The 23,718-nt window shown below is 45.9% G+C and overlaps 1 long non-coding RNA gene across 1 annotated transcript; it reads right to left on the bottom strand.

Annotated features, from left to right (window-relative positions):
- Window positions 1-1,646: 1,646 nt before the first annotated feature.
- LOC122472408 lies at window positions 1,647-22,278 on the bottom strand. The gene is made up of 3 exons (XR_006294424.1): window positions 22,137-22,278; window positions 15,617-15,835; window positions 1,647-1,888 (listed from the first exon to the last, which is right to left on the bottom strand). It is a non-coding gene; the product is annotated as an uncharacterized LOC122472408 (long non-coding RNA).
- Window positions 22,279-23,718: the final 1,440 nt, after the last annotated feature.

Genomic DNA, 23,718 nt, shown 5'->3' with positions numbered 1-23,718 from the left:
TCAACAGAGAAGTGCCCAGTTGTCACCCGGGAAAGAGTAACCCTGACTCCAGTTCTCAATACCATCTCTTTAGGAAGCCCCTGGTCACCCGTCATGGAAAAAATGTCCAGGACTTTGTGTGAATACAGGTTTAGCTGCCATTCTTACTGTCCTTACTTGCTCTTACCTGGACGTGATCTATATGAAGGAAATCTCATTGTCTCCTCGAATTATAATGCTGCGAAGATAAAGCTGCTGATTGTTCTTCTTTTATTTAACCTCATGCTTTGATGGTCCATCCCTCTGTTGAGGAGACTTGCTGTAATGTCATTTTGACTCTGTCACATCCTTATCATGAATGCCAGGTCTCCACAGCTCCGTGTTTGAAGACCTTTGGTGGCAGAGCCCTGGCTTCGGGCAAGCTGTGGTCCCTGGACCACCAGCATCAGCACCACCAGGGAACTTGTTAGAAATGCGGGCTCTCAGGCCTCCCACCAGCCTGCTTGAGGAGAGACTCTGGAGTTGAGCCCCACGCCTTCCAGGTGATCTTGATATGTGCTAGAGTCTGAGAAGCCCCAGCCAAGAAGATGTCGTTCCTGATTGCTCGTGGGTAGAGAAGTGAATTAGCGACTCTATCAGACCATCAACATTTTTCTTTTTTCCCTTTACCAATCCTCTTTTATTCCCTAGAGCTTTATTAGTGCCAAAAGATGTGTGGATTAGTGAATTTTGCAGAACAACTTGGGAGCTAACAGGATTTTGGCCAAATGGACCACTGCTCTTTCCCACTGCTCCAGGGGCCTCTGCCCGTACCCCCTCACAGCTGTCCTGCCAGCAGACCCCCCTGCCGGCTCTGCATCTCTGCCTCAGGGCTCGCTCTGGCTGGCGGAGCCTCCGTGTGTCTGGTGTGGGAGGTGAATGCCCCAGGGAGAGCCCTCAACTGTTACCTGGCAAAGTTAGCTCTTTCAGCACACTGGGTTGGTATTTCTACTCTGGGCCCCAGAACTCTCGAGAGGGTCTTAGGACAGACACCCAGCAGCTCTAAGTAGTAACCTGCTAAGGCACTTTTCATTAGCTATGTTTCCTTCTGTATCTGTTTTAAATTTCTCCTATTCGTCCCCACTGGTGAGGAAGAGGCTCCTGCCATAGGGTGATGGAGATGGCCAGACCCATGACAGGGACACGGACAATCAGGACCAACCTCAGTTTGTGAGTTACACGGACTCGCAGCCTTGGAAGAGGACACTGCCTGCCGCGTGGAACTGTACGGAGATCGCACTCGGGAACAGGACCGCGGGACCAGGGAAGGCGCTGTAGGAACAAGAGGGCGGGGTGTCCATTGGTTCTTGCAGGAGGATGTGATCTGTTGGGAGTGATTCTGTGGGCGGGTGGGGGACTGACGCCCACTACTAAGGGATAGACAGAGGCTGTGCCTGGTCCTGTGACAGGTCAGGGGGCCTGGTCTATGGGAGCAGAGTGGAGAGAAGAGCTTGTGGTCAGGCCATTCAGGGCCCTCCTAGTTTTCCCCAGAAGTCAGTGATGCCACTTTGGAGTGGTGGTGTTAGGGAGAAATCTGCTGTAAGATGGCCGACAAGACTGATAGGGAAATTCCAGTCCCCAGCCAAAGACTCCCTTTCCAGGTTCTTCTTCCTGCCCTGCTTGCCTCGTGCGCCAAATTACTACTAATGCGAAATGTGGAAGTAACAGACTATAAATCGTTCCCTCTGCTTATGCTAGGGGCTCAGATCTCTGGAGAGTGATCTCCTCTGAGCCCGCCGGTGTGAAACAAACCTCCTGCCTTCCAAGATCTCCCAGTACCGCTTGGCTCTTCTACAGGGTGGTCCAGAGCGGGTTCTGTAACAGTGGCGGGGGTCTGGAGCTGATGGCCAAGGAAGAGTTCTTCAGATGTCTGTGGTACAAAAAGGGGATTTTATTAAACCCGGGGACAGGACCCGTGTTGGGTTGAGCTGTGTTGGGGCTGTGAGGAGTGACTGATAATACACCTGAGAGTTGGGGGGGGGGTAAGGAAAAAGGGAGGTTTTGTATGTTAAAGAGGACTCGTAAGATACCCGAGGCCTCGCCTTATTGAGCTAGTTAATTTTCCCTGTAGCAGAGTATTAACATTCAGACGGTAGGGGGTTCCTGGAGGAATGTTATACTCTGTTTTTGCCTCAAGTGTATGTCAACGGGGCTGCAGGCTATCAAGAAATTTAACGTTATTTACATTTTCTTCTTGCCTGTGTTCCCCACGTCACTGTGGAGGGGAGGGTGATGTTAGGGCTCCAGGAAACTGAGTCTGTGGGTTTCTGGAAGTTAGGCTGTTGATAAGATTGCCTTTTTCTTGCAATTTCCTAAGATATTTGTAAACCCATGGAGACTCCCGTCCTGCACGACGGTGGTCTCTATCAGTTAACCATTGATGTGCTTTCCTTTCCTCTGCTCTTGGGCGGCCAGGAGTGCCCGAGGAAGGTCACACATCTCTCACCTGGGGGCAGGGGTGTCGTCAGGTTGTGCTTTGCCCTTGGCTTGCTTTGGGACCCCTCGTCATCAAGACCCACACAATACAGGGCCTTAATGTGGGGCCTGATGCCACAGCATCTCCCTCCCTTCCCATCTTGCCTGAAGCCCTCTTTCAAGCGTGCTTTTCACATTCAAATTTTTGTCTCCTGGTCCGCTTCTGGGGGAACCCGGACTAAGAACTAAGAACACCGATCAACCGCTTGTAGTCACGCAAGCCGGTCCTGCCAGCAGAGTGTTTCTGTGCAGGAAACTCAGTAACTTCCGTGGTTTCCGAAAGTCATTCTGTTTTCATTCCTAGGTTGTTACTCTTAGTTTTGAATCTCAAATAGCTGGTGGCAGGGTGAGGCAGCTCTTTAGATCCCTACACTGCTGATATTATATATATTTTTTCTTTCTAAAAAGAAAAACTGAAAAACAAAATCCACGTTTGATGGGTACAAAGCTGTAAGTAAAAAAAAAAAACGGAGATGTTGAAATAATGATGACTGAATGGAATGAGAGGGAATTAAGATGTGTCGAAGTGGCTCTCAAAATGTATCATGAAAATGCAATTTTTCCTCTTCTGTAATTGACAATAAGGTTAAAATCGTAAGTCCATTAATAGATGACAGGCTTCAAACACACGCACCATTGGGGGGGTTGCGGTCAGGGCTGCAATATGGTGTCTGTCACAGTGACAGTTAGGCAGAAGTAGAACTTGGGAATAATGCTGCCAAAGTCACTAAAGGTAAGATATCAATATAAAGTGTGATGTGGGGGGTGATGCAGGGAATGTCACTCCAAAGCCAGAAGCTAGAAAGTGTGAGAACCACCAGAGCTGGACAAAAGAATCCAATGCGAAGGATGCCTGGGTGTCTGTCCGTTAAGTGTCCAGCTTCAGCTCAGGTTATGATCTCACGGTTTGTGAGTTCGAGCCCCACGTCGGGCTCTGTGCTGACAGCTCAGAGCCTGGAGCCTGCTTCGAGTTCTGCGTCTCTCTCTCTCTCTCTGGCCCTCCCTCAGCTCACACTCTGACTCTCTCTCAGAAATAAACATAAAGAAAAAGAATCCAATGGGAAGATGTTATATCTCTGTTCTTGATGTTGGATAATTTCTTTTTTTTTTTAATTTTTTTTTCCCAACATTTATTTATTTTTGGGACAGAGAAAGACAGAGCATGAACGGGGGAGGGGCAGAGAGAGAGGGAGACACAGAATCGGAAACAGGCTCCAGGCTCCGAGCCATCAGCCCAGAGCCTGACGCGGGGCTCGAACTCACGGACCGCGAGATCGTGACCTGGCTGAAGTCGGACGCTTAACCGACTGCGCCACCCACGCGCCCCTTGGATAATTTCTTAATAACTGGAGCATGGTGCTAGTTAATTAATACCTATGATTATAATACTCCACTAATATCTGTGATTCCTGCTTATCTATAAAGGGCTTGGTGTAGAATACATAGTATTGTTCCGAAGACGATTTTGGACAAAGATGTAAAATTTCCCTTAAGATTATTGCTTATGTATTCCAGGACCCATCACAGGTACCTAAATGCACTTTAACAAGTAGTCTGTTTTCGTGTACACAGAACAAAAGGGGTAGGAGGAATGTGTCCTTTTCCTGTAAGTGTCACATTGTTCTAGGGATGCTGTCTGCTATGGTATTCTCATCAGACTTGGAGCAGAAGAGAGAGTCAGTGTCTAGAGATATGCAAGTGACAACCAAAACGAGGCTGGAAAATGGAGAAAATCGCTGATGTGTCAAGAATGTCATTTATTCATTTAAAATGTATACGTGGAGCACCTGTAACGTATCATACACAGCACTAGGCATTCAGGGTTCCAGTCGTGGGGTCTGGCAGTCCAGTTGGCGTAGGGAAACATTAACCACAGAACCAACAACATCAAGTTATATGAAGGTAAAGAAATACGGTGCTGTGAAAACATAGAGCAAGGGGACCCACTTTGGAAGATGTGAAAACGTTTTCCCTGGGGAGATGATTATTAGGATTTGGAAAACAGGAACGAGAGGTTGTAAATTCAGTAAATTTCGCAAGCTTCCGCTTACTTGTTTGGATACAGAGGGAATTTTAGGATGGCAGTTGCTTCTGGTGCAGTTTCAATATTTCTATCTAATTGCTTGCTAATTTGGCTGCATAATATATCAGGCACATATTTTTTGTTGTTGTTACCAAACACGCTCTGACTGTCTTGTTGGCTCTGGTACTGCCAGATGAATGGCAACAGTATTCTATTAAGAATTGCTTCCGTGCGCATTTATTTCCTGTTGTGTTGAAAGGGATCGTCATCATTTTCCAGTGGGCTGGATTCGGAGTGAAATTAACACTGTCCATCATCCTGTCCGGTCCATATTGTTAAACAGTTTCTAATATTTTCTCTTGTTCCCGTCTCTGGGTCTTAGCATGCTTTGTGTTGTCCATTTAATTTTTTTTTTTGAAAATTTTAGCCAAATTCAGTGAACTTTATATGATGTTGAATCCACAAAGCCCACGCATTTTCAGATGATTTTTAAGTACCACTGACTGCAAAGACACAGATACAGCACTGCTGTTAGAGTAAGAGAAGATAAATCGTTGCCCCTGAGAGTCAGTAAAATAGTTTTTTTACAGTCCATTTCACTAAGTGTTTAGAATGTGTATTACCTGATTAATCAATGTGTCCAGAGCCATAACGACATCAATGTATTTTCACTTGAGCCCGGGGATGGCGGTAAGGGAGGAACAGAATTATTGACGGCTGTGTTTGCCACGGAGTAGTACATTATCTGCTGTTAATGGTGAAAGCAGCTGTTGGCTACCATTTGGTAAAGAGGAGATCGGTATTGTAGGAAGACAAAAAGTGATATCTAAATTTTGTTTCTCTGATCTTCCATAATTGCTTCGGAATGGCTAAATTGTGGCCGTTAAAAAGAAAAAAAGACCTCTTAATTACTATTGTGGGGTGTTGCTTTAGGCAAAATGATAACCCAGAGCATAAACTGAAGGTTAAAAATGGTAATTCGAGGCCCCTGGGTGGCTCAGTCAGTTAAGCGTCCGACTTCAGCTCAGGCATGATCTCGCGGTTTGTGAGTTCAAGCCCCGCGTCGGGCTCTGGGCTGACAGCTCAGAGCCTGGAGCCTGCTTCAGATTCTGTGCCTCCCTCTCTGTCTGCCTCCTGCCCCTGCCCCTCTCATGCTCTCTCTCTCTCTCTCTCTCTCTCTCTCTCTGTCTCTCAAAAATGAATAAATGTTAAAAAAAATTAAAAAATGATAATTCACAAAAGTTTTAGAATAGTTGACCATTTCAAATGTAAGCTTTCTTCCAAGGTATTTTTGGTCTTTTTTTTTTTTAATACTTTGAGGGTTATACCTGTGGAAAATGTCCCAGAAAGGAAATAAAATTCAGTTTATAATGTGTTCTAACTTTGTATTCATCTTTTTACTTCTTGGATCTTGCTCATTCAGGGCTAGTTAATTGGACAGTTTATATACCTGATTTTTTTAGCATACTAGTGACGAGCACAGATGAATTAAAGTACATGCTATGTAATTTCTACTGTATTAGGGATTGTTAGACATCGGATGCCCTGAAAAGTAGACTCTGGGATGGAGATTTGTGTGCAGGGAAGTGCTCTCAGGAACCACGCTGCTGAAGGGATGAGGGAAGCAGAATTGAGACATGGGAGGATTTGGACCCTGATGCACTTGCCATGGAGGCGTTGGCTGCAGATTGGGAAACTGGCTTCTCTGAATTGAGGTAAAGGGAAGGGCACTGATTGGTTGTAGGAGGCATCTACCTTCCAGGGCACGTGACCTTGGAGGAGGCAGATCCTTTCTGAGTGTTGTTCCTGGGGAAGGATCCAGGTGGGCCCTCAGCAGACAGCATTCCCAGCAGCGGGAAGGGTGGACACCATGGTCCCGACGGAAGGGTTGTGTCGCATTCCGTAGCGTCCTCTACACGCGTGAGCCCTCATTTCACAGCACCTGAATATGGAAGCACTTAAATTGGCTCCGAGAGGTATTCGTCCACGCGTGTTCTCGGGATGACCCTCAGAGAGAGTTCTGCGGGATGATCACAAGAGGCACCAATATTCACATGACTTCACGATCGTAGAAAAATGTGCTCTGTTTTCCAAAGCATTTCAGCTTCTCAGTCATTGAGGTAACAATTAAAGAAAACTGTCTATATCGTAGTTATCATCTCACAGTCTCGTTCCTCTGTTTAGAAAACAGGTGTGTAGTTTAAGGGTTGCCATGCGGGAAGGCCACTCATTCTGATGACTGAAATGCAAATGAAAATTTTGGGAGGTGCACTTAGACTGTGGATGACTGCATGACCTCAGATCCCGGGAAAGGTGGATGGAAGGATAGAGTAAGGGCATTCCGCAAAGATGCGCTGCGGGTAGGTCGCGAAAAGGCTGGAGTACGGTGACCTCTGATGACCTCTGATGTGTTTCCATAGCCATGTGTTCAGCAAGAATGAGAAAAGGATATGTTCTGTGTTTGAGGCCGATTGCATCCTGTTCCCTGAAGGTGGGGAAATCAGAACTCCATTCCACTCTCATTTCCAGCTTCTTTCAAGGACGATGATCTTCCAGTAGGAAACCTCTCACAGGAAAGAAGAATGGAAACCCAAGACAGGTGAAGAGCTGGTCAGAGATCACCTTGTCACTTTAAATAATTCCCTTCTCCAGATGTAGACAGATTATCTGCCAGGAACTTAGTGTTCTTTACACATGGAATTGGATGCCCACTCCTGGTAATGGTTTAGGAATCACAGAGGAGAGGTGATAGAAAACGAAAAATGGAACCGATGCTGTTTCGATATTTGGAGGGGGGATAAAGATATATTTTGGAAAGCATGAGTTGGAGAGCTTGACTTAAATTGTGGTGAGCATTTAGAAAGGAAGTAACAGAAGGAGGCCACATTGTTGATTAGGAACAAGGCCCGTGCACTGAACCTCATTTATTTTGGAAGGACGGAGGTGGCCTAGGCATAGAAACCCGGGCCCTGAAGGCAAGAGTCCTGGCTTCCTTATTTTGCCGCTGTTAACTGAATGACTGTGGTCATGTCACACGATTTCAGAACTTTATCTTCTTCCCTTTGGAAATCATGGGCCTGTGTAGTTCAGCTCCACGCTGGTATTTGAGGAAGCACGATTCAACATGCAAAAAAAAAAAAAAAAAATGCATTCTTATTTTCCTTCCTCTTAAAATACATAAAAAGGGATTCAATTCAGAATCCTCAGCTCTGCTGTCCGTATCCTATTGACTCTTCTCAGTTTTTTTGTCTCTCACTCCTTCCAGAGAGTCAGATTTGACAAGTGGGGAAAGAACTCTCTCGCTTACGTCTAGACCACGTGCATTTCCCCCTCCTTCCCATTGCTTCCTCCCCCCATCTCTTCACTCAGACCTCTATTCTTTATCATTTTTGACTGACAGCCGATTTCTCCCAAGTTTTTCCCTTCCTAAGCCTTTCAGGTCCTATCTTCCTCTATTAATTCTCTGTCAGCTCTCTGACTCTGATGTACAAAGAGCCCCGGACCGGTCTGGCTGAGAGAGCTCTCCTTAGGAGATAGATGGGGTGGGGACAAATGGAGGATTGGGGAAGGCAATTATGGGTTTCCTTTGGCATCCTGGAGGAGAGAGAGAGAGTGCGTGTGACCAATTTCATTCTTTCAGTGACTTTTCATTGTATGCCAGCTGTGGGCTTGGTGCTGACGACAGAGCAGGGAACGTAGCATGGCAGACCGAAACTCTCCCCTCTTGGAGTTCACTGTGATAAGCGGTATGAAGGAAATAGAAAGTCAGTGCTGGGGACGGGTGAGGGTCTGCTTTAGACAGGGCGTCGGAAAAATCACTTTGAGGGGCTGACGTTTGAGTTAAGACCTGCATGACGGGCCAGCGTGTTCAAGGCAGAGGGAGCAGTGGGTACATAGACCCTGACCTTGACATGTTTGAGAAGCAGAAAGAATGGGGCTGGGGAGGTGAGGGAGACGGGGCAGAGTAGGAAGAGAGGTCTGCTCAGTTAGATGATGTAGGACGCGAGCCTTGGTGATGATTTTGAGTTTTGTTCCAACGATCAGTGAAATCTCGGAGGGGTTTTGCGTAAGGGAAAGACGAAATATCTGATGTAAGTTTGTAACAGATTCTTCTGGCAGCTGCATAAGAATGGATGGCAGTGGGGCAGGAATGGAAGCGGAAAGACTAGTTAGGAGGCTGTGTGCGGTTCAGGGGAGAGATGAGGTGCCTTGGGCTAGAGATAGAGAGAGGGAGATGGATTTGAGGCCGAATTGCCAAAGACTGGAAGTAGGAGATAAGGGAAGGGGAGAAGTCAAGGGTGACAAAAGTTGTGGTGTGAGCAGTTCATTGCCATCTACTGAGATGGGAAAGTCTGGAAAAGGGAGAAGAAAGTCAAGGGTTATGTTTTGGATATACCTCATATGACAAGAACATTAGGCATCCAAGAGGAGCTGTCAGGCATTTGGACCATATAAATGAGTCTGGAGCTCAGCCGGGAGGTCAGAGCTGCACATATAAATTTGTGTGTCACCGTCAGAGAGGCAGGGAAAGCCGGGAAACAGGGTTGAAATCACATAGGGTTAGAAGTAGCTGGGCAAGAGATGATGATGCCAAATGATACAGGAGCGAGTTCTAGGGCGCTCCAAGATCTAGAGGTTCGAAAGAGGAGAAGCAGAGCAGAAAGACCCAGGAGAGTGTGATAGCATGGCTCCAGCAGGAAGAGAATTTTGGGGGAAGAGAGTGGTCAACTGAACAATTGAGTGAAATAAGAAGTTGTTTCCATTAACTTTTGGAGAATGTTGGGATGTTGTGCAGCTTTTGAGGCAAGCAGTTTTAGCCAGATTTGAGCGGTTTTGATGAGTGAAAAAATCATTGAGGAGAGGCAAGCAGTGATGTAGACAGTGCTTGGGGGAACTGTTTGAAGGGGGGCAGAGAAGGCAGCTAGGAGATGGAGAGGGATTGTGAGTCCGGGAGGAGCATGTCAGAACGCTTGCAAGAATGACCCAAGGGAGAGAGGGGCAGACACTGGTTGTGCACAGGAAAGGGGAGGCGAGTGGGTCAGTGATGTTCGTTTCTTTTTTTTGTTTTCGTTTATTTATTTACTTGGAGCACGAGAGGGGCAGAGAGAGAGAGAGAATCCCAAGCAGGCTCCGCACTGTCAGCACAGAGCTGGACGCGGGGCTCAAAGTCACGAACTGTGAGATCGTGACCCGAGCCAAAATCAAGATTAAGTTGGACACTTAAATGACCACCCAGGCGCCCCATCAATGATATTCTTACAAAGGTGGTAAGGGCTGGGGATCCAGAGCAAGAGAGGGGGGCTGTTGGCTTTTGATAGGGGCAGAGACATTCTTCTGATGTAATTCATGGTAAGCAAAGAAGATGGTCTCTGATAGGGACTGATTTGTATCTTCACCAGAATTGACATGCTAAAGCCCTCATGCCCAACGTGCAAGTATTTAGAGCAGCAGTTAAGGTTGAATGAGGAAGTAAGGGCAGTGCTCTAATCCAATAGGACTGGTGTCCCTAGAAAAAGAGGAAGAGATACCAGAGAACTCTCTCTGCATGTGTGTGCACACAGACAAAAGGCCCTGTGAGGACACCGTGAGAAGGTGACCATCTGTAGGCCGGGAAGAGAGGTCTCACCAGAAACCAAGCCTGATGCTTGGATCTTGGACGTTCAGCTTCTAGAACTGTGAGAAAATAAATGCCTGTCGGTGTAGCCACCCAGTCTGAGGTATTTTGTGATGGCGGGCCAAGCAGAGAGGCACAGAAGCCGAGAGGTTTTAGATCTAGTAGAAGGTGTTTGGAAGCAGGGCCCTCTGTGGGCTTCTTTTTCCTCACTGAAGTATGAGGTGAGGCCATCAGCTGAGGTGAATGGAGAGGTGGGGGCTAGGGAGGTTGGAGCAGAGAAGAAATGAACTAATGATTTTAAAAGAGATTGAAATTTATTAGGGAAATAGGACTGCCAGAAATCAATTTGAAGTTTGTAGAGCCAAATTTGAAGTGCACCCATTCACTGGAATTGTGTGCTTTTTTTCTCCAGCAGGATTTGGCTGGTTGCGGGCAGGCCCAGATGGCAGAGAGTTGGGTCTATTCAGGGCTCTGAATTTTCCAGGCGAGGGCAACGGAGAGAGAGAGGCAAGGGAATTCACAATGCTTTCGGGGACGTGAGTTGGGCAGGGAGAGAAATGAAGGCAGGTGTGTGTATTGCAGGGAAGTCTCCATACGAGACTAAAGAATGGTTGCAGGGAGAATACTGGCGTAAGTGAGTAGAACCTATTAAAATTAGCAGCAATAAATTCTATCTGGTATATGAGAGTGGTGATAGAAATACTCACTTCACAGGATTATTCTGAATATCGAGTGAAAATACTTGCTACACGGTAAGTGGAGGTATCAGGCTGGTAAACTAAAGTAATAAATGGATATAATATATCTCGATTTCCTTAAGGTCCTCCATTCTAGCTCTCACACCCATGAGCAAAATCATAATATGTAAATGATAGCGCGTAAAATAGGTTTCATGAATGGATGAATCGTTGCATCCAAAATTATTGGTTCTCCTTAGTTTTAGCTGTGTGGCCAACCCCCTTGGCAAAATGGCCCATTTCAAACAGCCCTGTAAGTGAGAAGTGTCAGAGTGGGGCATTGGATAAGTAAGGCTCCTGGTGTTTTCCAGATGCTGCAGCAGTGACTAGATGAAAAGATGTCAAAGAACCATAATTTTTTTTTCACAAATCTCAAGCAAAAAGTTAGAGGGACTCTGAAGAAATACATGCAGTCTGTACTTCCTGTGTTCAGAATCGCTCAGGCAGAAGCAGAATGTGATAAGACTTGTAAATCCCAAATTACATTCAATTGTGTCTAATAAAGAGATTTTAAAACTTGAGAAAATATATGTTATTACTGGGAAAGAAATACAGGAGTTGAGAAAAAAAGATAATAAGCAGCTGAATTAGATGGAATCGTTCATTGCCTAAGGAAAAACCCATGGCTGTAATAAAAGTAATTATTCTGAATATTGTGTTTCTTGAATTAAAAAAAATGCATTCAGTGGATAGAATAAATAGAACAGATTCCATTTTTGATAGAATTGAAAAAAGAGGTGTGTTAGATAACGAAAATGCTAGTACTGCGTGTGCCTTTATCTGAACTTCTCCTTGATTCTGTGGCGTTAATATGCACTTACGTTGATTACAGACCCATTCCCGTAAAGTTCTTGTAGGCAAAGTACCTAAAAGGCCTGTGTTTGGGGAACATGCAGTTTCGAACTGATGCAGCCTTTTTGATGTTGCAGTGGATGGAGCCCCTGGGCTCACATTAGGGATTCATAGCACATCGGTCCCCACTCAGGGTCATCCCTGTGCGTGGCCTCGTCAGGCCTATTGCTTGACACTTAACGGGCGAATGGGGGCTCCCATGGGCCTGAGCTCCTCTCTGTCCAACATTTGGGGCTGCTCCAGAGTCTCAATTCCCACTTTAGCACCCTTGATTGGATTACTAATTTCTCTGAGCCCGTCAAGAGGGGCTGGGGCTGGCTTGGCCACTGGTGGGTGGGTGGGATGGTGTGAGGCTCCGGGAGGCTAGAGCTGGGGGTTGGGTGAGGGCAGCTATTGTCCAGGGCAACAGGAGCCAGATGTCAGTGATGTGAGGGTAGTCACAGTGATTGCTGGCCATGGCCGAGAGGGATCCCTAAAGTGAAAACCGGGAAAGGCCAATCTGTCCCTTGGGAGTGGGGTCGGAAGTTGAGACTTGGGTTGACAGACTTGGGTTGTGGGGACTAGGGAGGCCAGAGGGGCCAGAGCACTGCCAGAGGCTCAAAGCGATGGCAGTACTCAGCCTAGACCACAGCGGGGGCTCTCCTTGCAAATGGGGTTGGACTTAGGGACAGAAGAAGACATCTTTAAAAGCATTTTTTTTTAATGCAAATTCGTTCCCTGTGAAGTGCAATACATTAAAAACTCATTAGAACTCATTGCCATGTATGATCCTATTCACAGAGACTAGTTTTTCGGATGAGTAGGAAATGGGAGTAGGAACTAGTTAACAAGCAAGAGGAAATAGCCTCCAGAGGGAAGGCACTTTAAAGGAGAACCTGAGCCCAGGGAAAGAGGTCCTCTCAGAAATGGCCTGAAATGGTCCTTTCCGAGTCTGGCAGGCAGCGCCCATGAGGTCTTCCAGGCTCGGACGCAAGACAGCAAAGCGAAAAGTAAACATCCAACCCCCCTCCCCACCAAATCCATACCCAGACACAGGAGCTCTGATGGAAGCAGGTTCAGATTATTCCAGATTTTAAGTGAAATAACAGCAGTACATTTTATCAGATAGGAAATTGCGAATGGCAGATAGGAGATTGGTAGATTTTAATGTAATCGGGAGTTGAGGTTTGTTGAGTAGGGTTATTGCTCTGCAGGTGCATGGAATGAGACGTGACGCGATTCAGTGCGCTGCGTAGAACCCGGCACCACATTCCAGTAATTGTGTTTCGTCTTTTCAGGGATGATTATGTAGTGCTGTTTCCTTGTCGGATTTCATCTGTAATTCTCTCGCTCCATTTTGAGATGGATAGGTCTCTTGGGATACTCTCCTAACGCTTCCTAATTACGGTTTACCTAAGCTCAGGAAATTCAGTTAGCCAATTCTCTTCCACTTTCATTCAATATTAATAAGAACGCTTGGACAGCATCATTTTAAACACAGTAAAATCTCAAATAAAATGAAGAGGTACTAGGTTCTTCTGGGTAATTAAATCTTATAATTAGCTAGGGGGTTAATCAGAAAATCCTTTTGGTTCTAGTTCTTCCTGTTAATTTTTTTTTTTTCTAGAATTTTCTCTTTTCAGTCTGAATGGCTCCAGAATCCTTTTTTTTTTTTTTTTTTCCCTCCATGAGTTATAGTCTTCTGGTATCTCAGTTTTAGTTGCCATTTGCTCATTCACCCATTTGTTCAGATTTATTAGAGGGGGCCTCTGAGAGATGAGGAAGACACAATCGTGTCAAAGGCCGATATAGAGACCTATTAACAGTGAATCGAGGGCAAATTCTAGAAGTTGCTTTTTGAACAAACTCTAGTTTATAGTTTTTCATCATTGTCTTATAAAACATGAGTCACACAAAACATCTTGATCGATAGGGAGATTCTGTGTACTTCCTGTTGAACTGAATGAAGTAATTTCAGGATTTTGAAAATCATTTTTCTGTGACAGGGCCTTTTGCCTCATTTCACATTTATAAAATTGCCACAGTAAGATGAAATATTCTACTGGCTACTTTTATTTTATTATGACACATCCTTATTGCCATTTTATTTCATATCTAAGGTGCTGCCAAATGTTTGGACATGATTTCTGAAAGACTTTTTTGCGCTGATTTTCATTATGGTGACACTGACCTTAATTCCACAAGTAAACCCCAAATAGACTTTATAAGATATATCACTATCCACTACGTTTTTTTTTTAGTTTATTTATTTATTTATTTATTTTGAGAGAGAGACAGTCCAAGTAGGGGCGGAGCAGAGAGAGAGAGAAAGAGAGAGAGACAGAGAAAGAGAGAATCCCAAGCAGGCTCTATGCTACCAGTGCAGAGCCCGATGTGGGGCTTGAACCCAGGAAGCCGCGACATCATGACCTGAGCAAAACCGAGAGACGCTTAACCAACTGAGCCACCCAGGCGTCCCACCATATGCTATTTTTTTAATGTTAAACCAGTAAATTAGGATTTTGGTCACTGCTCAGATGTGTTCAGTGCCTAGCTTTGGGGATATTTATGTTTTCATAGCATATTATTTCCCTGGAGCTTCAATATTGATTAGGCAGCTCCTCCACGTTGGTACCCGGTCTTTGCCGTAGTTTGTATTGAGTCAATTTCTCCTTGCTCCGATGATCAGAAACCGTTGCACCACCTTTGTTCATTTTGCTTTTTATTATTATTATTATTATTATTAATGTTTATTTATTTTTGACATAGAGAGAGACAGAGCATGAGCAGGGGAGGGGCAGAGAGAGAGGGAGACACAGAATTTGAAGCAGGCTCCAGGCTCTGAGCTGTTAGCACAGAGCCCGATGTGGGACTCAAACCCACGAACCGTAAGATCATGACCTGAGCTGGAATCGGACGCTTAACTGAGTGAGCCACCCAGGCACCCCTGTTCATTTTGTTTTTTAAAGAAGAGTCTGTAAAAGCGTCTTCAGGAGGTTCCTAGTGTTTGACCCTAATGCTTTCCTGAAAATGAATATGAAGTATGATTTTATAAAAATGAGCCATGGACCTATGGGTTATGAGGCAGATTTTACTCGTTCATGACTAAGATTATTTTAAAACTGTAGTTGTGGTTCAAATATTTACATATTTTTAAATTTTTTTTTAATGTTTATTATTTATTTTTTGAGAGACAGAGAGCACGAGCAGGGGAGGGGCAGAAGGAGAGGGAGACACAGAATCTGAAGCAGGCTCCAGGGTCCGCACTGTCAGCACAGAGCCCCACGCGGGGCTCGAACTCACAGACCATAAGATCACGATCTGAGCCAAAGTCAGAGGCTTAACCGACTGAGCCACCCAGGCACCCCACATATTTTTAAATTCTTAAGTGTTATCCGGTGGCCATATGGCTACCTCAGACACCACTATAGACTCAGCATGGAATATAGGTAAAAGTTATTTTCCCAGTTAAATTTTTATCTTACTATTCACTTCGCCAAGGTTTACTGACGAAATACTTAGTTGACAGAGAAATTTGTTTATTTTTTGGTTGGGATGAAGAGCTGTGATTGAGATTGCATAGCTCATATGGACACTTAAACATGGATTTTATTTAAAAAAATTTTTTTTTAACGTTTATTTGTTTTTGAGACAGAGAGAGAGCATGAACGGGGGAGGGGCAGAGAGAGAGGGAGACACAGAATCGGAAGCAGGCTCCAGGCTCTGAGCCATCAGCCCGGAGCCCGACGCGGGGCTCGAACTCACGGACCGTGAGATCGTGACCTGAGTTGAAGTCGGACGCTTAACTGACTGAGCCACCCAGGCGCCCCTTAAACATGGATTTTAAATGCCTTTTAGATACATTTGCAACTCACACCGATTGGCATTCTCTCAGAAATGGCCATGTCCTTCACTTACCGTCCAGTTTTCTGGAACAGTCCCCATCGGAGGGTTGCGTTTGATGGGGTGGTGGGGCCGAATGGAGGTATTAGTGACAATGGAGGCTGGTTGTGTGTTCTCTGTAGCAGAGCTCCCGGGAGGCTGAGCGCTGTGTCTTGACTCAGAAAAGCAATCATGTTAAATGTTCTCAGTACCATAAATCTCCTCTTAAATTATTTCCCTCCTTGAGCTTTTCATCTGAAAATTTAAAAACCGCAACAAACTCTTGTTAGTGGCATGGTAACTTAGCTCACTTTACTCTTGTAATTTTTCAAACTCTACTGGCTGTGAGGCAGTCCTGCATTTCTTGCAAGTCTTATTCTAGGCTGTTAGGAGAAAACAATCAGGGTAGAAGAACATGATCATCGATCAAGCTTAAGACTTTGTTGGGGCACCTGGGTGGTTCAGTCGGTTAAACGTCCGACTTCGGCTCAGGTCATGATCTCATGGTTCGTGGGTTCAGTCCCTGTGTGGGGCTCTGTGCTGATGGCTCAGAGCCTGGAGCCTGCTTCGGATTCTGTGTCCCTCTCTCTCTGCCCCTCCTCTGCTTGTGCTCTGTCTCTCTCAAAAATAAATAAACATTACAAAAATCATAAAAAAGAGTCTTTTAAAAAAAGAGTAAGACTTTGTCACTCAAAGTGCAGTGTTTAGTCAAGTAGGATTGGCATCACCTGGGAGCTTGGTAGAAATGCAGAATATTTGGGGGCACCTGGGTGTCTCAGCGTTAAGCATTCAGCTCATTTAAAAAAAATTTTTTTTTAATGTTTATTTATTTTTGAGAGACAGAGACCGAGCACGAGTGGGGACGGAGCAGAGAGAGAGGGAGACACAGAATCCGAAGCAGGCTCCAGGCTCTGAGCTGTCAGCACAGAGCCAGATGCGGGGCTTGAAACCATGAACTGTGAGACCATGACCTGAGCCGAAGTTGGTGTTTAACTGACTGAGCCACCCAAGCGCCCCGAGCATCCAGCTCTTGATTCCAGCTCAGGTCATCATGTCATGGATCATGGGATCAAGCCCCAAATCGGGCTCCTTGCTGACACCACAGAACCTGCTTGGGATTCTCTCCCTCTCTCTCTCTCTCTCTCCCTCCCTCCCTCCCTCCCTCTCTCTCCGCCCCTTCCACCCCATTCTCTCACTCAAAATAAATAAATAAACTTAAAAAAAAAGAAACAAATGCAGAATATTAGGCCCAATCCCAGACCTCCCGACTGAGAATCTGGGTTTTTAGTAAAATTCCCAGGTGATTCAGAGGCGCATTGCAGCTTCAGGAGTGTTGCTTTAAGAGGCACCCTCAAAAATGACAGTCCCCACGAGGGCTCCTGCTGAGTCCCGTTTAAGCGAGCTCTCTGTTCCATTTACTGTGCTGAGCGTGTTCACGCATTGGCTCTTACAAACTGCATCAAATCTGCAGACGATATTATCCCCATTTTGCACACGAAGCTGAAAGCACAGAGGAGTTAAAGAACTTTCTTGGAGCTAAGTGCCTAGCGTGCCACGGCTCTGAACTGTGTGGTCTGTTTGCCACCAGAGTGTATCTTCTTGATCAGGGTGATCTGTTTATTCAATTCGGAAATGTCTTCAACACTCTCGTTCGGAGTGTTGGAACATAGTTTTGTTAAAAAGGTAAAATCATGCCTCTCATGTAGATAGGAAAATGAACACCTTTGAGAGATTGCGTTTAACTCATCCGTAAAAGAAACTGGTAAGGTGTTACAACCAGTTCAAAGGAACAGACAGATTTATAGATCAGGAATATTGAGACGAATGATCAAATGGAGGCAAACCTAATTTTCCCTCTGTGGGGGAGCGTTGTGTCTCCACTGGACATAATTCATTTGTATGCCTGTTGACAAGAATTATTTTGCATTGCTGTCAGCTAGCTGCAATTTATAGAATTGCAAAATAGCTCTGTTAAAGAAAAAATTATTCACGACACTTGTTAAAGCGGTAAAGCAGACTATAGAGTTCTGTCGGGACAGGTATGGGGGCCACCGCAATGGGGTGTTTAGGGGAGAGAGATTGGGCTCAACTCTGGGGACAACAAGGATATGGAGGAGTTTATAGCTAAGGAGCACATGGGGGCAGGGGTTAGTGGATGAACACTTACTAAAAGGAGGCATCCGGGTAAGGGGGCATTCTGGCTGAACTGGCCTGGCAGGATTCTCCCTGAAGGCAGGCCAGGGTGGTCAGATATCACCTGGGGACCAGTGGGGGATGAGGAATTGGGTTAGATATTCAGGGTGATCACATGTGGAGCGTAAGGGATTCGGGCCAAACTGACTTAGCAGGATTCTTGCTAAAATTGGACTCTGAAGGACATGCCCCAGGACGGGGTCTAGTTGAAAAAGCTCAAGGAACCTGACGACAGTTTGATCAAGGAGAGGGTCTTTTCAGCTCCCATAGGTTCAGATTTGGGGGTGGGGGGCAGGTGGTGCTTGCTATAGACCGTGAATAGCCCTCCACTGAAGGTAGATTTCCCCCCTATTAGTGGAAGTGGCATCGGATGGTGGTTCAGAACACAGAGCGATAGCACGTGGCTTCAAAACTCCAGTTCTAACTAGCACAGTGATTGTAGATATATGCTTTAATCTTCCCGTGCTGTTTTCCTCATCTGTAAAATGGACAGAGTGCCTACTTTGTATATTCATTTGAGGAATAAATGAGGTGACATATGTATGAAGTGTTTGAAACGACACCTGGTGCCTAACGTCCACGCAATAGATGTTGCCATTGTCTTTATGCTTCACGAGGAAGGCACAGTGGAATTTTTGCTTCAAGGAGTATAGATATTAGTATTGAAAATATACTCAGTTTGTCCAAGATTTTCAAATTCAAAGCATGTTAAGAAAAAGTCAAACCAGGGGTGCCTGGATGGCTCAGTTGGTTAAGTATCTGACTCTCGGTTTTGGCTCAGGTCATGATCTCACAGATTTCTGGGTTCGAGCCCTGCATCAGACTCTGAGCTGACAGTGTCTCTGAGCTGACAGAATCCCAAAGCCTGCTTGGGATTCTCTCTCTCCCTCTCTCTCTACCACCCCCCACCCCTGTCTGTCTCTTTCAAAATAAATAAATAGACTTTAAAAAAAGTCAGAATGATTTTGGCTGTATCGCGCAAGAAGATATTGTTGATGGTGGGTTAAATAAATACTTAGAAATACCACAGTGTGGACAAATCCCACCCGACTCCACACGTGTGAGCTTATCTCCAGTCCCCAAGGATCTCTCACTTAAGGACAGTGCAGTGAGACATGAATGCTCCAACGCTTGTCACTTGTCTTCCTTTTGTTCCCAACGTGCTTCTATTTTATTTCATCTCTATTTTGACCCTACTGTTGCCCATCTGGATTTGAAGTTTTAATTAATCTCCGGATCAGACTTGTCCTTTTGGTAACTCACGGTTAGTGCTTCCTGTCTGCCCGAAAGGACTCACACCTGCGCCTGGCCAGCCTGTTCCCCTCCGGGCAAGCTGTGGGGCGGAAGGGCTGAAATTTACCAGAAGTGGGAGTCTATGAGGTTCATTACTGTGGATCTTTCCTTCAACATCATAGCGACGGGCAGCGATATTGTAAATGGTCGAGGGAAAATTTTGTGCTTCATTGGTTAAGTTTGCATTGTTCAGACAACGCTCCTCCGAGTTATCTGGTCCTGATCCTTTGGGAGCAGTTTCACAACTCTGTAAGTTATAGTTAACTCAGCAATATGCAAACGATGTCCTACCAGCAATATGCAAACGACCTGGTAGAGGTCCACTTGATTTCCCCACCCCCTCTCCACTGGTTTTGCCCCCCTTTGGACATTCATCCCGATATTCCTGGTCTATAAATGTGTCTGTGCTGTGGCTTCTCCTTTGAACTGATTCTCTCCTTATGAATAGAACAAAATCTTTAACGCGTGTTCATTTCACATCTGTATGAGATGTATGACTTTGCATTTTTGAAAGCTATCTTTCAGCAGTGGTAGGGGGCCAGAATACATTATGGCTACTGATTTAGTGGGAGAGAGATACCCAGCTAATCTCTGTCAAGGGTGACCAAAGACAGGCAAACATTAAGGTGAAACCAAGTTAGCAAGAGATCGTTTTGCAGAAACCTGCATTTTCAATTGGCTGCAGTGTTCATGTGGAAAAGAATGAAGTTCTGCGTGGTCATTTTAAGAGCACTTACTGTTATTTTGAATTACGTGACATCCGCCAAAACACAGATTCAAGGTTCCTTGAAATTAATATGATTACAGAAAACAGCCAGCGCTCATTCTGCTAAGTCAGCCTGATAAGTGCGCGTTTACCTGTCTGTCGTCCTCACCAGACTCTTTGCTTTAAGGCAGCAAGGACACTGTCTTGTCCACTGTCCTATCTCCGATAGCCACCATTGCCAGTGGCCCAGGCTATGGGCTCCATTGATACATGGCTAATGACTGAACAAAGAGGCAGCCCAGGGTCTGCCCCTCATCTCTGTAAGGCGCCAAGACTTGGTTTGGCCAGTTCTGTGTGTAAAGGCAGACTTGTGTTAACCAGGCTGCTAGAATAATCAAGCTATGCAGGGGGCTGGGTACTTGGCCTTTGTCTCTCAGGGAAACTCTAGGGTGGGGGGCACACATTAATAATTAGAACCTTTGCTTGATGACGTTGAAGTCACTGTCACCTCTTACACGTCTCTATAGGGGGGTTTCCGCTGGTGGTCAGGAGACACTCCTGGCTTATAACTCCTCTTCCCGGGCGCAGGGAAGGAGCCTGAGAAGTAAATGGGAAAATTCCCATTCATTGGGCTCTTTCCAGTTTTAGGCTGCATTCTCCATCTGTTAAAACATTCTTTCTTCTGAGAGAGTAAAACTGATTAGGTTTTACGCTTTTCATCTAGATAACACCTTCCAGTTTTGCCCCCTTTATGACCACCGGACAAAGGATTTGCATGGTCTTGAAAGTCCTTAGTCACCTACGGACATTATTCTTTGGGATATTTTACTTGTCCAGGGGACAATGGCATGATGGCATTCACTGCAAGTGATGCTCAGAAGGTGATGTAAACTCTGTTTTCGAGGTCCTAGTGGTTGCCCACTGAGTACTGGGCACATTATTTTGTAGGGGTTGAATCACTTGTTGTTGTTTTTTTTTAAAGAGGTATTTTTTTGCATCCTCAGAGGCTTAATTTTTATCCTCTTGCAGGAGCTGTGTGGTCCTTAAGCTTCCTGCTATTTTGTGAAATCTTGCCAGGTGGTTTTGTAAAGTGATCGCTTTCGACTCAAGGCTGACTTAAAGAGACAGAATTTCTAAAAAGCAGATCAGCCACACAGATAACGATGGCAGAAATGCTTGTTTCTGTGTACGTTTTTCCCCCCAGTTCTTATTAAAGAGTTTTTTTTCCCCTCTGACATATACTGAAGTGATTGAAGATGTGCCTGAAGTCTTGGTTGCCAGAACCAAATAAACAAATTCTATAATTAAATAATACAAGCCGTCAGAATCCATAATGTAAGACTTGCAAGGAATGGAGAATTTGTACCGTTTAGCAGTTAGCAAACTGTCGGTGAAAGAGGAGCCCGGAGTCTTTGGGGCTGCGTCCTGGATGGCTCTGTAGGTCCAGTCAAGAAGTGTGGAGCCCGTCCTAAGGTGGCTGGGGGGGGGGGGTCCCAGATGGACTTAGCCCAGGGAAATGACAGGATCCAATGTGCATGCGCAACACCACCCCCAGGGGGCAGTTAGGATGGAGCAAAGGGGGAGAGAGGTTGGTTGAGGTGTTTGGAGAAAGCAGGCTGGCTGAGGAGAAAAGGCGATTGGAGGGAGTCCTGGGGAATGCTGTCACTGAAGACCAGCCAGTTATGTAAAAGTAACAGGCAGAACAGGAAGAAGAACCCTGAAGAACGGGGAGAGAGGACTGTGATGGGAACCAGGTGCAGCGTGGGGGGTCTGCAGCTCAGATGGCGGGACATAAAGGAGGACTGAAATAACCCCTGGCTTTGGTGATGCCTCCCCAGAACAGTTTGGCGGATTTGTGGGGAAAGAAAAGTGAATGCAGCGGAAAACAGTTGGAAGGCGAGGCAAGGCATCAGGCAAAGGAGAAGAGCAGAATGAGTTTTGTTTGGTTTTGACCTTGAGATGGCAGAGAATTGAGCCTGAGGAGGAGGAGGGGGCAGTGGGAGGGAAAGGGTGAAGGTTCAATGGAGAGCAAAATGAAGGGGGCGGGTCCAGATCTCAGGGCAGACGGGGAGGGAGGGGATGGCAGGTGGATTATCCTTTTGTGGAGCAGAGAGACTTTTTCCTCTAAGAAGGCAAGTAAGGATGTCTGATCCCTAAAGATCAGTTCACACGTGGCAGCGACATTTTTCTCTGAGATGGGATGCATGATTGAGAAGTTCAGAGGGCAGAGAACGGTAAATGGGTAGGTAGCCATTGAGGGAAATGGGAAGAGAAGGTAGCTGGCGACAAGTAACATTATCATCAAGGTGGAAAAAGGCTGAACGGATCGGGCACCATGCCTTTATCAAGGCACCAACCACCTACCTGTATGATTTTTTTCCCTAGCAGTCCTGAGGGGTCAGGTGCAGCCATGTAGTATGCCAGGGGCTGTCGTGCTCCATTACTGCAGCTTTGCAAGGTGAAGTGACAGAATGCTAAGGGAGCAGGCGACTGAGAGCACTGAAAGGATGCCACGAATGTCACAAATGAGTAGGTAGGCAGTCTCACACAGTGACTCATGAGCAGAGACTGTGATCTCATAATGGAGTGATGAAAGAGGCATTGGCGGGGTAGTTAGAGCCATCTCTGCTCTCTGATCTGGGAGGCTGCAAGCACTGACTTGGTCCAAGGTCTAGTGCCTCTCCAGGAGGATGGCCAGTGTCTCTTCTTCTTCTTCTTCTTTTTTAAAATTTTTGTTTTAATGTTTATTTTTGACAGAGAGAGAGAGAGAGAGAGAGAGAGAGCACGAGTGTCTGAGCGGGGGATGGTCAGAGAGAGAGGGAGACACAGAATCCGAAGCAGGCTCCAGGCTCTGAGCTGTCGGCACAGAGCCCAACATGGGGCTCAAACTCATGAACCCAAGATTGTGACCTGAGCCAAAGTGGGACGCTTAACTGACTGAGCCACCCAGGCTCCCCATGCCAGTGTCTCTTCTGTGACTTGTCTTGGGAGCAAGCCGTGTAGCTCAGTAGGTCATAGGTCGCCCGATCCTGTCTTTACCCAATTCTGGTAAGAAGTGTGTTAGAAGAGTGGCGCCTGGGTGGCGCAGTCGGTTAAGCGTCCGACTTCAGCCAGGTCACGATCTCGCGGTCCGTGAGTTCGAGCCCCGCGTCGGGCTCTGGGCTGATGGCTCGGAGCCTGGAGCCTGTTTCCGATTCTGTGTCTCCCTCTCTCTCTCTGCCCCTCCCCCGTTCATGCTCTGTCTCTCTCTGACCCAAAAATAAATAAACGTTAAAAAAAAAATTAAAAAAAAAAAGAAGTGTGTTAGAAGAGCCTTCACCAAAAAATTGAAATAAAATTGAAATTAAAAAAAAAAAAGTCTGAGTCAACAGAAATAGAATTCTTATTTTGAGCCCGAAGAAGTCTGGCCCCACGGGTTTTGGTTATTAGAGCTCATCTGGCAGCCCTCCTCATTCCTGTGCTTTTTCTCCCTAGACTCAACTGCTCAGACTATGAACTTGAGTTCGTTTGTGGGAGGGGGGCCCTCCATTGATGTCCTGACTTCTGCCTGCGTAGGAACTTCCTCACAGCAGGCTGTGATATGCCTCACCTCTGTAGCTTCCCTTTTCAAGTTCTCCCTGACACCTGCTGCTTTCAACTGGGCCGTTCCAACCCGATTGCCGAGAATCCCTTCTGGGTTACATATCAGCCCACACTTGTCTCGTGGCAATCTCTTGCTCCGCCAGGTTGGCTCTGACTCCAAGTCTTTAGAATCCCTACTTGTACCTTGATCATTTTTTCTCTTTTTTTTAATTTTTAAAAAAAAATTTTTTTTTTCAACGTTTATTTATTTTTGGGACAGAGAGAGACAGAGCATGAACGGGGGAGGGGCAGAGAGAGAGGGAGACACAGAATCGGAAACAGGCTCCAGGCTCTGAGCCATCAGCCCAGAGCCCGACGCGGGGCT

Source organism: Prionailurus bengalensis, chromosome B4, assembly GCF_016509475.1.
Source record: "Prionailurus bengalensis isolate Pbe53 chromosome B4, Fcat_Pben_1.1_paternal_pri, whole genome shotgun sequence".
Lineage (NCBI taxonomy): Eukaryota > Metazoa > Chordata > Mammalia > Carnivora > Felidae > Prionailurus > Prionailurus bengalensis.
The sequence above is the reverse complement of the archived record's forward strand: the minus strand, read 5'-3'. Positions and strand labels throughout refer to the sequence as shown.